Source organism: Tamandua tetradactyla, chromosome 6 (assembly GCF_023851605.1).
Source record: "Tamandua tetradactyla isolate mTamTet1 chromosome 6, mTamTet1.pri, whole genome shotgun sequence".
Taxonomy (NCBI): domain Eukaryota; kingdom Metazoa; phylum Chordata; class Mammalia; order Pilosa; family Myrmecophagidae; genus Tamandua; species Tamandua tetradactyla.
In genome coordinates, this window is record NC_135332.1 from 159,806,220 (window position 1) to 159,820,323 (window position 14,104).

The 14,104-nt window shown below is 34.2% G+C and overlaps 1 protein-coding gene across 8 annotated transcripts in view; it reads right to left on the reverse strand.

Moving 5' to 3' along the window:
- TRPS1 (transcriptional repressor GATA binding 1) overlaps positions 1–14,104 on the reverse strand; it is a 236,890-nt gene that overhangs the window by 115,847 nt on the left and 106,939 nt on the right. The gene's annotated exons all lie outside the window — the stretch shown is intronic.

Consider the following 14,104-nt stretch of genomic DNA (forward strand, 5'->3'; position numbering starts at 1 on the left):
AGAGTCAAGTTAGTTTGAAAAAACTTTCAATAAGCTCATAAATGGGGGATTCATAGTCTCAGCTGTGAGGTTGACTGCTAGATTTTCCACCATACTATATGCACATACATTCCACATTATCACCCACCTAGCACGTTTTTCGAATAGGTCAGTTCCAGTATTTAGAAAGTTGCCAATAATGGTGAAATCCATCTGTAGCAGCACACTGGGAGTGCCGGGGACAGTGAGATTCTGAGCAGTACCACACTTAAAGAATCCTGCTTCTTGAATCTAACCAGTCTCTTTTACCTTGAAATTTTCTTTCCAAAATAGAGAGAAAGAGCTAAAATTAAATATTTTCAAATTCTTAAGAGGAGATGATGTGTGCATAATTAAGATTAAAAACATAGGATTTCCTACACTCACGACCCCTATTTTTTTTAATATGAAAAGGGAGCTGCATTCTATTATAAAATTAAAAGCAATTTTTGTTTTAAATTCACTCTGGACAGGGAAAAATAGTTCTAAAGATGAAAACAATTTCTACACATGCTTTGTATCATATAAAGGGGAAAAAACCCACAACTCTCCAAAATTCAATCGCTTTCTTGCATTTTTGACTTTTTGAAGATTCTGTTGTGTTAAGCAAATCAAGTGATATTTCAGAGAGTATTTAGGACATCTGTTGCCAAACTGATTAAGAACTGACTTTCAAGCAAGGAGAGAAATGTGGAGGAATGAACTGCATTCTATATTCCTTTCTTTTTCACTTAACAGTTCTAATAATCTTCAGGTAAAATATAAATATGTTTTTTCAAGATAGAAATATACCAGGGCCTTCCCCTACTGGTTCCTTTGAAAATAATGTTTTAGGTTTTAGAAGATGAAAAAATATTAATGTATTTTTAAAATATTTGTTACATAAAAAATTATTCATTCATCTTAGAGTCAAGACTTGGGATTCACTTACTCTTGATATCAGTTAAGGTTAAGGGCTTAAGACCTCCTTAAACTTAATTATTACTAAACATAGTGATAGGTATTACAATCAGAATAATATTTCAGATCCAAAAACTTTCTCACATTCAGTTAGTTGATGATTACACTGTCAACCCACTTTCATACAAACAGATACGTCAGATACGTATATTAAGAGCTCTACCATTTCACATAGGAACAGAAATTGTTGAACTCCAAAAATATAAAATTAGATGACTAATTTTTAAAAATTATGGAAAATATGAAATTAATGAGCCAAGACATCCATATCGCTCTCACTCAAATGCATACAGGTCCATGGTGCAGAGAAAAGAGAATTTTATATAAAAAGGCATATATATATATATATATAATGCAATTGATCTAATTCAAAATGTTAAGGAATACTTTAAAATTTCTCCTAGATTACTATAAGAAAAACATTTCATAGCACTATAAAATGTCATTTACAAATTTTTAAACAACTCTTCATTTTCACCATGCAGCAAAACATTTTTTGGTGTTCGTATTTTATCCCCTTTTTAAAATTAATATAAACACCTGCAGAAATTCAAGGTTAACTTGCCAATGGATTCACCAGCGTCATCAAATTAATAGTTGCAGAAAAAGCTGGATCCTATTGTAATATTTAGGGTCTTAGGTGTGTTTTCTAATGCTATCTGAAATTTCCCTCTCATTGGTGAGAAATTTATGTCCTTTTAATGTCTTAACCATTTCTAAACAAACTTGAAAGCTAGAATTTTATATTTAGAGGGTCCTTCCTGTATACTTTATTTAAAGTCATAAATTGCCTTTACAGAAAGACAACTTGTTTTCACACATTATCAAGAGTTTCCACAACATATTACATATAACTAATAAAATGCTGCTACAGAGCAACAGAGGGAGCTCACACATTTTAGATTCTCTCCATGCCTCCTCCCTCTCATTAGATAGATGAAGGTTGTTTTAAATTTTCTGGTAAGTGACTCTCCAAAAAACAGAAAAATACATGTCTTATTTTAAATTAAAGAGAAAAAGCTAGGTAAAATTTTAAATCAACCTGGTAATTAAGGTCAACTATTTATGCTCTTCCACTCATAAGTCTTTTACATTAACTTAGGTATTTCTTGTCTCAAACTTATAGAAGAAACGTCATCAAAATATGTTCATAATTATGAATCATTGTTTACTACATTGTGTTATATAAAAATGTGTTCTCAGAATTATAAATGTAAATGTTTGAGAATGGAAATCAGTTCTCACTGAACCTAAGCTGCCAGCATTTCAACATCAATTCTTGCTACAGAGGGTATACAGAAATCCCATTAACAACCATAAAACTTTAATAAACTAACACAGTTGAATCCTATCCGAAAAGGCATCAGGAAATGAAAACAACTTCTGCCCCTGAGTCTATGTAGATCAACTATGAAAAATGTATTTAAATTTCACATTCATTTATTATAAAAATTTATCTTCTGATCCCCATGATTTGGGCATTCTAAATGGATCCGTTATTTGGAGGGCTCTAAATGGATCTACTATTAAACTAATGTGTCCTAAAACTCCAAAAAAAATTTTCATAACAGGAGAAAATATGTATATAAGATATTAAAATACAATTCGTTAAATTCAAATATTTAAAACACTTGCGTATTTATTATTTTCTAAACAAAAGGTTCAGGCTTTGTGAAGTAAGGAGTAAGTGGGTTGGGTTGAAAAACTTAAAAACTGCACCAACGGTCATCCTGGCTTCTAATTTGCTTCTGGTTTAAACTCGATGGCATTCTACAAAGCTAACACTTATCCTCTCGTGTTCTATTAATTGCTCGGTGCTGTGTTGACTACTGGGAATGAACCACAAAATACATGACTGTAAACTGCAGGGAATGCTTCAGTGATCAGGAGGTTAAAAACTCCCCATCAGCAGAAAGGGAGAATTCTTTACTTAACTCAGTGGTACAAATTATTTCCAGGTGGTGATAATTATCACTTGCGGTGTTTGATATTCCGGACTTCGCATCTAAATTTATACTTGACAAGTTAAACTTTTCATCGTGTGCATTTTCCCGTAATCTCTCAAAGGCCAAAAACAAGGATAGACGGATTAGTGATGGGTGAAACCAATTCCACCCAAAATGGCAACACTTAATTACAAGCCTTGTTGTTTATAATTAACTGTGTAAATCACTAACTTGAAAGTTTCTTTTCAAAGTATTTAAAACCAACTCTTTTCCCAGGGGGATTTAATACTGTATGTTATTACACAGATAAGTACTATTTTGTTTGCTCTATGAACAAGATGTGCAAATGACACATTTTATAGAGTGCCGTGCCAGCGAATTTGGAAAATATTCATGAATTGTACTGCTATGACTGTTTATACTTCTCAGTATCTCAGGCCATTTTTTTGGCCTAAATATATATCTATTTGCTTTTAAATATTTACAGTTTAAAATATTTATATAGATGCATATAAATAATCCTGAAAGCCATAAGGAAGACAATGTAATTACCTAAATGAGCATGAGAAACTAATTTTTGAAAGTGGAGAGAGAGTGTCAAACTCTCCCCAATCTCAGAAAATAAAAAAGTGAGCTTCCACATATATCTTCTGAGATGCATTCATTTTCTGGGAACAATATTTAGACTCAGAAAATCTTTACTGAGAACACACTGTGTACCAGAAATCATACAAGCCTTCTAATCTTCTAATTTAATATCTTCTTATTGTAATATTAAAAAACATCCCAAGAGGTAGATAGAATAATTCCCATTTTACAAATGATCGAATCTGAGGTTCAGAAAATAGAAGTAACCTGTTTATGATCATCGAGCTAATAAAAGGTGTAGAGTTAGGATTCAGTTCTTGCAAATCTAAGCTTTTCTCTTTTTGAACAACTTTGCCAACACAACATCAAAAAAGTAAATCATTCACTTACCATGAAGATCTGTATCAAAGGAAACCACAGGAAAAGAAAACACAGATGCACATGCAGTAAGTTCTGGCTGCCTAAAAATATCACGTCACGCTAAAACTGAAAAACAATCCTCCAGTTCCTGATTTGTTACCACATTAAGCTAATATTTATCGAGGGCTTATACTGTCTCAGATTCTGAAGATACAAGGAATAAGAGACAAAGAACCCTTCCCCTGTCCCATGCCAGAGACCCATCAACAAAAAGATAACTAACTACACAGGACGACAGGTTCACTGTGAAAGGTATCAACAAAGTGTTACAAGGAAGGAAAGGAGGTTCAGGATCTATCTCACTCTAATTTCTGATAGGAAGATCAAAAAACTCTGGACTCTAATCCAATCTCTTTTAGCTTCAACATTCCAATTTTTGCACCACTTCTGAATTTTTACGTTCGGTCCAATCCTCCCCCCAGATTTATCTTTGTTGGATAATTCCAGCCATCCAAAATGCTCCACCATCCAGCATCTGAAGGCCTTTTCCTGGGAATAGTGTGACAGTCTGAATGTTTTCCTGCTGGATGAGAGTTGGATAGGGTTTGGCCTCAATAAACTTCAAACTCAACATACCACCTCTTGACTACAGAATGCCTCTTCCATTCCACAGACCTCCCATCTGCCCTCATTCCTCAGAATTTAGAACTTACAATTTGACATTGCTTCTCTTGGGTTACAAGGTTCATCATGGCAGAAATGATGGCATCTTATTTTATACAAAACAATGATGCAGCATATGGACACTCAAAACAATACTAATAGTTTTGGTCAAATCAAAACACTATATATAGCAAGAAAATGCAGTTAAATAATAGTAAATATTAAAGGACATATAAAAATCAATAATTTTGCAAAGTACAATTAACTGATAACTGGAGATTTAATGTGTCTCCTGTAAACAACCACAGCAAAATGGAACAAACCTAGCAACAAAGGATTTAGTTAGTCTCTACTGTCTAGAAAGGATCTTGGAGAAACAATAAAGGAGTGAAAAAGAGGACCAGTGAGTCCTGTTTTTCCTTAATTTTCTACCACTGTGAAAGTCATTTCACAGTTAGACTGACTAGCAGTCAACTGACTGAGAAACTCAGTTGAAGTGGAGACGTATAATGACATATTGATCATTAATAATCAATAATCATTAATTACATCTCAAGCAACATAAAATATATTTTGCATATCTTGCAAATTAGATACCAAGTTTTCTCTCTTACATATACCAATACATAGAAAGGACCCACCGACATTTCCAAATGCATATGACCTTTTCCCCAATCTTTTACAATTGTCTTCTACCCTTAATTTGATGTTTCAAGTGGCTGGCTTATCTAATCTTTCCAAAGCATTCACTTTATTATTCACGGAAAAATGTTCTTTTCACTCTCAGATTTCATCACTCTATGAGCATTTAATTTATTTAAGTAAATAAAAGAACAACTAAAAATGCTACGAGTTTGAAACAAACACCACCAACTCTAGACAAGCACAGAAGTCAACCAGTGGCAGCCAAACTGTATATAGTTTACATTAGAAAATTAGCCCACGATCTGAAGCCACTCAGCGTGCTGTGGACTCAGCCTGCACATTTTACAGAAGGCCTAGAAAGCAGTGCTGAATCTAGTACATTGAAAAATGGAGACGGGTTAATAGAGTTTCTGCTGTAATTTCTTATTACCCATTTTTCTTTATCAACATAAGGCAAAATCTCCAATTCTATTCCATACTCAATGCCTATTGATGCTTCCACCATTACCAAAAAACTATACAACTAATCTTTATTATAATGTAACCAATTTTCATTGGTTATGCCAGGTCAGTAGAATACTCTCACATTATCCACTTAAAATGTAACTGCTTTATGTAGCTACACCCCCAAAATTACATGGATAACTTATTTGTTATTTTAGGATGAAAACTCAAAAATTAGGAAAGTTAAATAATTACAGAAATCAAGCAATTCACTTGAACACTCTACAGCTTTTCAACTTTAAAAGTTATACAGGCTGCTTCATATCCCAAAACAACTTTATAAAACAGCATTTGGCTTCAGGTTCCTCATTTGTAAAATGGGGGACTAGACTGTGGATCCATTCACCTGTGATACATTTTATCGATGCTGATATGGAATTTTTTTTTAAGGACCACATCCCATTTAAGATATTCTTGGCACATTTTAGCCAAAATTCTGCATTATAATAAAATATTTATGAGGTGAACTGTCAGGGATAAATTGTCCTAGAGCCTCTTATATCCACACACAGAAGGACTTCAACCTAGAAGCACTGTACTAAATTATAACCAATAAGAAAAGTCAGAGATCAGAGAAGCCACACAGGGTCTTCCTATAGTCAACAATGCAACTTAATGTCCTTTCCATGTCCAGAACAATTTGCCATACAGCTTCTGCAAAAGAAATTAATAGTGATAGCTGCAACAAGTAAAGGCGAAATGCAAGATATGGAAGCCCAGCCAATATTCCATTTGTAATTTGTCACATCACAGCACAATAAGACCACTGCAATTTACAATTTACAACGTTGGTGATTTACAATTCAAATGAGCATCTTGATTTTTAAAAGAATGGACTGTATACACATCAGTCTCCATGACACAAAAATGCCTGATCAGGTTCATTTTAAATGTACGTTTTATTTGGTACTGTTAACTAATCACTATTATTACTTTAACTGTTTATGGATGCAATATTTATTAGGCAAAATGTAATTTGGAATCCTTCCTTGCACCCAAACCTCATTCATTTCCTGACTTTTCGAAATATTTATATCCTGATTAGACATATTAGGGCTTTAAAGCCATTATAGTAAGATGATTTATTTATTTCTGGGGCAGTGTTAACAAAACTATTCTCTAAGAGAAAGACTGAAAAGGAAAAACATCATGCAAAGGTCCTCCCAGGACTTAACAAAATAATAAAAATATAAAAGATGGGAAGATGCGAAGGAAGAGGGAAGAGATCTAACTTAGGGCTAAGGAAAAGGGTTTGGACACAGTTCACTCCTGAGTTTGCATCCTGGTTTTAGAATCTGACGCCCCACTACGGTCTATGGCGAGACCCTTAATTTGCTTGCATCAATTTTCACATCTGTAAAATGGAGATGATGATACTTACTCTCCTTATAGGCAAATTGTGAGAATTAATTAGTGTTTGTGAGATGCCTTGAAGATGAAACAAACTACATAAATGCTAACTATTATTATTATGAGAGAACTGCCAAGTGCTAGAATTAAGCAATGTCAGGCGTCACAGTATGACCTACTCAAAAATGATCGCAGCTGTATGAGGTCGGAGCACAAGCTCTAACGTTCTCCTTTCAATATATTAAACAGAAAGAGGGGGAAAAGACCTTCCAGTTTATTTTATATGGCAACAAGCAGAGAATCCAAACTCCCCTTAAGCTTGACACAATTTCAAGGGCTCTTTATGGCAGTTTTTGAAGCAAACTGGCCCCTAACGGATGTGGAAGCCAAAAGGAGAGAGGTCAAATTTTTTTTTTAAAAAGGCACAAGGTATTTTCAATACCACTTGAAGCACAAACGGAAAATAAGCAAGTCGCATTGCTGTTATTGTCTTTATTTTCATGGTTATATGTAAGTGGAGATGATTCCAAGGAAAAGATACATCTTCAAGGACTTCAGTGTACCATGCAGAAATGAAATGGATTAAATTAAGTATTGGCTTATGACAGCTCTGTTGCTATTATTAATTGGGTTTGCATACCGCCTATACTATCAAGATTTCAGATATTTTCTCTCTTTCAATATTAGGAACTACATGAAAATTGCCAAGTCATTCACTTGCAAAAGACCCCTCAGAATTCCTTTTTATTTTTTAGCCATCTGTGATTTTTCATCTGAAAGAGCCAAGTGTTTATTTTGTGTAAACTACTAGGTCTTTGATTTTAGTTTACGCAAGTAAGCATAAAAAAAGATTTTACCAAATTAAAACGTTTAAAAAACTAAAGCTAACTCTTTAGCAAATTGAAAAAAGATCGTCCTATTTTTTTTTTTTACCAAAATCAAAATTCATTTTAGTAACTTGTTTAGGCCGAAAGCCTAATTCCATTTGTAATTTGTCACATCACAGCCCAATAAGACCACTGCAATTTACAATTTACAATGTACCATGAGAAGGTCGGTTCAAATGAACCAAAACTGAAATACTTCACCTCAACACAATTTTGAATTTAATTTAGCGTGGATTTTTAAATGGCCCTCTCATCAGTAAGCGATAGCTTCTTCATTTTGTAAAAGCCTTAAATTTTGCTCTGGCAAATATAGTTTCAGAAACCATTTCCCTGAAATAGCTCTAATATTTTCTAGAAGCTCATGTGTGTTTAACATAGTATTGTTAGAGCCCCTAACAAAAGCATAAAAACAAAAATATTGCAAATGATAGGTAATAGATATTTCAAATTATTATTTGTAATTCATCAGCGCAATATGAACAAAAATATATCTAAATATGAAATAAAATTTTCATAAGATAGTGGAGGATTTTAAAGACATTTCAGCCAAACAGAATAATTTCAAATCCCTGAAATCGCATTTGGATGGGCATAACATTGGGAAAGAAATTGAAGAGATTGGCAGTTCAGAGGAGGGATCTAGCAGTAAATTCTCTAATTCAAGTTCCAGGTCATCATGAAATAAGCTTATTAGACCCTGTCCCAGCCACCTGCCATCTTTAGGCCTCAGTTTTACCATCAGTAAAATAGGAGTAATAGTATCTAGCTGATATGATTGTTGTGAGGATTTAATGAGCTAATATATATATATATATATTTTTTAACTGCCTGGTTCTCAGGAACTCTGTGAATGGTACCTATATGATGCTGGCTGGATACAGGTGGAGGTGTTGGGAATCACTGAATTCTAAGTCCTGTATCCCCTAGCATCTGTTGAGATGTTAGCTACCACTATAGCAAAAGCCCTGTGAGATAAGAAATTCGACTTGAAAATAGTAACCAAAAAGTTGCATTGTACTGATCTACTCAATAAAATAAACAGGTATCCAGCAACCTACAAATTGCCATTTTGCGGATAGTATTTATACTAATAAAATTATTTACATCAAAATTGACTTAAGCACATCCATTTTTGCCTGACAGGAAGGAACTGAAACCCACCTGTGCTTAAGATTTGGATTTGTTAAAATGCATTGCTTTGTTAACTTAATCACTTCATTCTCCAGGAAAGTATAACTTCTGCAAGATGGATTCATGTCTTATGCTTTTGTGAATCACTGCAGTGGATGGACTACAGATTTTACAAGTAATTGAACCTAACTAGTAGAGAAAAAGGAGGGGGAGAGGAAGGAGGAAAAGGAGAAATTATCCAGTCTGAAATATTGAACTCTTTTTGTTTCCAAGTTTTCATATATTGTTTAAAGTTCCTACTATGAATTACTGTCACCTAAAAACAGAGATAGCAATGCATGATATCCTCACAGCTTGTGGATTATCCCCTAAAATAAGTTCCTTGAAAAAGAATTTTGTTTGGTTGTTTTTAACAATTGTGAGAATCCTATCAACAAATCCTCTTTATCAATACCATTATCATTTCTAATTTTTATATATAGTTTTGTTATCATTTCTAACTCGTATATAGTTTCCTAAGTGAATATATGTGTATGGTTTGAAAGGACAATGCTGTACAGCGTTTTGACTCAGTCTTTCACTGTTAGAGAGTGTATTAGTTGGGGTTCTCTAGAGAAACAGAATCAACAGGAAACACTCGCAAATAAAAAGTTTATAAAAGTGCCTCACGTAACCGTGGGAATGCAGAGTCCAAAATCCACAGGGCAGGCTGGGAAGCTGACGATTCCAATGGAGGGTTTGAATGAACTCCACAGGAGAGGCTTGCAGGCCAAAGCAGGAAGAGAGCCTGTCTCTTCTGATTCCTCCTTAAAAGGATTCCAGCATCACTCACTTCAGAAGCACTCCCCTTGGCTGATTATAAATGCAATCAGCTGTGGATGCAGCTGACGTGATCATGATTTAATTCTATAGAAATGTCCTCATCGCAACAGATAGGCCAGCACTCGCCCAAACAGACAAACAGGTACCACCACTTGGCCAAATTTGCACCTGAACCTGACCATGACAGAAAGTATTTCTATAAGCTAGCCAATCATGCAAAGAAGGAGCAGATTGATGCTGAAATATAATATGCAAGGTTCAGCTCTCTATACACCCGCATTCATGAATCTTCTACTGTTGTTGATGTGATGAACTACCAGATGAGAGACAGGAATTATACTTTTATTTTTGAGAAGCTGCATGCTCAAGGCATTCAAGTTTTGTAGTTAGCACCATGTTTTCTTAAATGTGTCTCTCTAATGCTATCTAGAGAATTCATAATCCCTTCTTTGTTATGCCCTTACTGGGAGCTACTATTTGATAATCTTAAAGAGCAGCATTATCAATAAAATACCATAAAATGTTCAATGATGTCCACTATTCTACTCTTGAATTTTTTTTAAATTAAAGCCAATATAAAAACAACTAATCAGAACTACACAGTTTATGGTACTTACTTAAAAATATGACTGTTTTCAAACTGGAGAGTCAACTGATTATGCATATCTTAGATGCAGACTCAATTTAGAGTGACGAAAAAATTCTAACATATCCAATGATTCCTCAATAGTAAACTTCATAGTATTTTCCAATTATACTTTTCAAATTCATTCTTAAACGTTACTTCAGGGACAAATGGCTTGACAGTTTCATTTCAAGAGTAGATTCAAAGAAGTGAATATGAATACAAAGTTATCCAAGTGAAATGCACATAATGCAGCTCATTTCACCAAGTTTGATTCTTTTATCTCCAGATATCATACAATATAATGAAGCTTGTAGAAAACATAAGACAGTTTAGAATCTGATTGAAAAAAAAAAAAAAAAACTCTGGAATGACAGTGTATTTAATTTATCACCTCACCCTTAGGGAAAAAATAGAAGAGCCTTTTCAAATTGTCCAAATTGTAAACTTGGCCTGGGACTATTTATACACCAGAACTTATTTAACAAATGCCAAAAGTGGGCCATAAGAAATTTCCTTTAGTAGACAACTTTTAAAAGAAATAAAGTATAATGCAAGCTACCAAAAAAAAATGCAGAAAAAAAAATACAACAAAATCAGCAACAATCCCCAAAATACCCTTATATTAAAAGGGTGACTTGCTCTAAAGACCAAATCAATACTCTGGTGTATTTAAGTGATAATTAGGAAGTTAACTGTTTTAATTTCATAAACTAATAATTCTTACATAATAATGTTTGCTTTAATAAATCTATGTTCTTATCTTTGTTTTGACATACATGTTCTTCTCCTTGGTGAGTTAAGAAAAGGAAGCAATACAGGCCCAATGGACAAAGTCAGGAAAAGTACAAATAAAACCCTCTTGGCACATAAAAATGTTATACACACACACAAAGAGAAGGTTTTAAAAATAACCAAGTGAACGTTTCCATTTTTAAAAAATATTTTCAAATTATCTATAAGTATCTAATACAAACAGACAACAATAAACTTCGGCAAAGAAGACTGCCTGCTTAACTATTCATTACTGTGAGCTGATTAGCAATTTCTACTTTGAATTAAATACAATTATTTTTTAACACTGAGCAGAGGTTCACTCTAGACCTAGGTTAATGATAAGAAGGGCAGATGTCCATAAGTACAAACAAGAGTGGTTATGAAATAATTCAGAAAAATTCCAAATCCTATGCAACTTTCCCACAAAGGTCCAGTTCAAGTGTTTAAACAATAAAACTACCATTACAGCTGTCAACTACATTTGAAGTTTATCACTGACTTTGTAATTTCCTAGAAATTACGTTTTTAATCTAGCATCCAAATTAAGGGAAGTTTGTTCAATTTTACTTTCTAATTATATTAGAAAAATATCAAGTGGCATAATTCATGTCTAATAAAATCATAAAAATGCCATCTCAAATGGCAAACACGTAAAAGATGTTTTTACTGCCATAGTTTGTCAAACTGATTTTTCTAAGCATCTTTTTTTTTTAATTTTCTTCTTTTTTAAATCAGGGAAGAAAGCAGACAAAGGATGATTCTATTTTCCCTCTCTCGATTTATCTGTCTCTCTCCCTCTCTCTCTCTCTCCCCTCTCCTTTATGCTAAACTAAAAAAATCTGACAAGTCTCTCGAGCTTTAGCTGGGCCAGTGAAGGACAGAGTTTAAGGTCAAGGGCTGTTGCCAAAGAATGACTTGGGCGTGAATTCAGTCCCAACACCAGCTAGTTCTGAGATCTTATGCAACTTACATGGTACTCTGATCATTAAATGCATTGCACATCAAGTGCTCCAAAGATGGGAAGTCACCATTAAAATTAACTTTAGGAAAATCAGAACTTTTTTTCTCGGTCTCTCTTCTTTCCTTCCTTTCATCCCCTATAAAGAAATTCTCTACTGTCTTGCTGCAGTTCCCAGTCCCTCCGGCTCAATTCCACGCTGTATTCACTCCTGAATTGTAGCCTTTATGTAAGTCCTCTCTCCATCACTCCTTCTTATATACTATACTTCCCTGAATTTTCCTTTAGGGTCCTCTACTCTGCTTTGAATAGCAACCTGCCTGAGAATGCAGTGGTGTCAGGTGTGTCAACACTAGAAATGAATTTAACGTGGCTATTTTAAGGATCACTTTTACTTTAACATAAAACACTTACCTATACACACCTAAACCTACAGAAATCAAGTCTTAATGGCGAGCATTTTTGGTACTAAATCAATAAGATTCATTTGGAGGACTGAGAAAGGGAAGCCAAGACACAGAGGGAGGAAGAGGCCAGCTGGAACTACATTTAAAGATTAACTCTATCATAAAACTCTTTTATCTTTCTAACAAGCACATTATTCTCCTGTGAGTCTATAATTAAAGTTTCAGGTATTGGTAAGTAAGACTATATTCAAATTCATAAAAGAATTAGTAAGGGATGAAAAATATTCTCTGGCATAAACCAAGATTTATCTTATGGAGAAAGCCAGTCTTAATCACATAGGCTTCTCATTGCTAACAATTAAAACCCTGATCTCATTTTTTCTCCCTAATACATGAAAGCTTTTGTGAAGAAGATGTAAAATTCGCCCTGTCATATTACTGACAAGTGGCACTGAGCTGGTAAAGTGGTGTATTAATACTGATTACACTGATTAATAGTACCGTAAAAATTGGTTCCACGGTGCTTTAACATTTTTTAAAGGAACAGATGAGAGGCATACTGGGCTGAATATATAATTGGTTTATCTGAGTCTATTACAAAGAGAAATCTTTGAGATTTATGAATTAAGGTGAAAGGTGGACTGTTTCTAGTTTTAATCGATAAATTCATTTAAAAATGAAAATGTCCCATTGTACCCTCCCACCCCTTCTCTTTTGCCAGGAACTTTTAAGAAAATAATGCCCAAGGCTCATGGCAAATTCTGTTCAATTCAAGTACTGTCAATGTTTTTCATGCAAACAAATATGCATTCAGCATTACATCAATGTCGCAAGAGTCAATATTGATGGTTTCCAATATGGCAGGTCTTAGGAAGATACATATTTCATAAGATGATAGCACGGATACCACAAACGCTTGTAAGGAAGGAGACTTTTTACAATGATTTCATGCTTTCCCACTGTATTCCAAAATCAATCCTAGAAAATCAGAAGAAAAGGAATTCCTCCATCTGCTTTTCCGCAGCTAAGAGAATGGGCTCCTAGGATTTGCGGCTCACCCCTCTTTCCAGCTATAAGACAGATCTAGGAGTTGCAGTCAAGTAGCCTTTCTACTATCATGCATGATTAAAAAGGCTCCTTAGCATAACACAAGATACACAAGGTATTACATGTAAATTAGAACTTCGCTGGATAAACTTAAGGCAGCCACTTGCTTTTTAATTAGGTTGTTTCTTTTTTTATTCATTGGAGTTGCCCAACCTAGAAACTGCTGCTTTACAATGTAGTGACCTCCTTCCTGATATTAGAAATATTCTAGCAGAGAACTCTATCTGTTACCACACAACAAGTAAGGCACTCTCGGCATTGAGTAAAAGGTTGTTCTATTTGACTTCTAAAGCCTTGGTGATTCCTGGAAATCTGTCACTATTCCTGAAGGTCTTCCATACCTTGACTAAGTTTAA